We start from the raw sequence: 739 nt of genomic DNA, 5'->3' as shown, positions 1-739 counted from the left end.
GGACAGGAAAGAGAGAGTTGTTCGCAGGGGTTAATGGGAGGAGGAGTAGGGGTGTTGGCAGGGGTGAGGGGGAGAAAAGAAGAATGGTGGCAGGGGAAGGGGGCAAGAAAGGGAGGGATGTTGGCAGGGGAATGGGGCAAGAAAGGGAGGGATGATGGCAGGGGAATGGGGATAGGGAAGAAGCGATACGTTGTCAGGGCAAGTTGTCAGAGAGGAAGGACGTGTTGGTAAGACAAACCAAATGGAAGATATGTATTAGCGGGACAAAGAGACGTAACGGAAGAGATGCGCGTTGGCAGGGCAGATGGAAAGGGAGGAGGAGATATGTTGGCAGGGGGAAGGGGACAGCGCAGAGAAGGTGTGTTGGCAGATCACGCGTTCGAAGTTGGATTATGACAGGTGTCAGGCGCGCCAAATTTAGTGCTGGCAACCGGGCACTCGAGCATGAAGGAGGTGACAAGTGCCGGTCGCGTTCCGTCCGATTCTCGTTCCAGATTCATTCTTATCCTATTCCTTCATTTTGAGAATTAATGTCATATCTATCAGGATTTCTTGCACTTTATTTTGATCTATTTACAGCATTTTTTTAATGTACGAAGGGCGCTGAACTAAGTGTGAGAGTGACTCATGCTTGGCATGGCGAGAAGAGGAAAAAGTCATTTTTTTCTTTGTGGTTCATTCTTTCGTATTAATAGTTGTTCGATCTACAGGCTTAATGCTGTCATTAATAATTAATAAT

At 47.6% G+C, this 739-nt stretch overlaps 1 protein-coding gene across 1 annotated transcript in view; it reads right to left on the bottom strand.

The window, feature by feature from the left end:
- Positions 1 to 739, bottom strand: part of LOC119591300 (laminin subunit gamma-1-like) — an 83,409-nt gene that overhangs the window by 21,785 nt on the left and 60,885 nt on the right. The window lies entirely within an intron of this gene.

Source organism: Penaeus monodon, chromosome 28, assembly GCF_015228065.2.
Source record: "Penaeus monodon isolate SGIC_2016 chromosome 28, NSTDA_Pmon_1, whole genome shotgun sequence".
Classification (NCBI taxonomy): Eukaryota; Metazoa; Arthropoda; class Malacostraca; order Decapoda; family Penaeidae; genus Penaeus; species Penaeus monodon.
The sequence above is the reverse complement of the archived record's forward strand: the minus strand, read 5'-3'. Positions and strand labels throughout refer to the sequence as shown.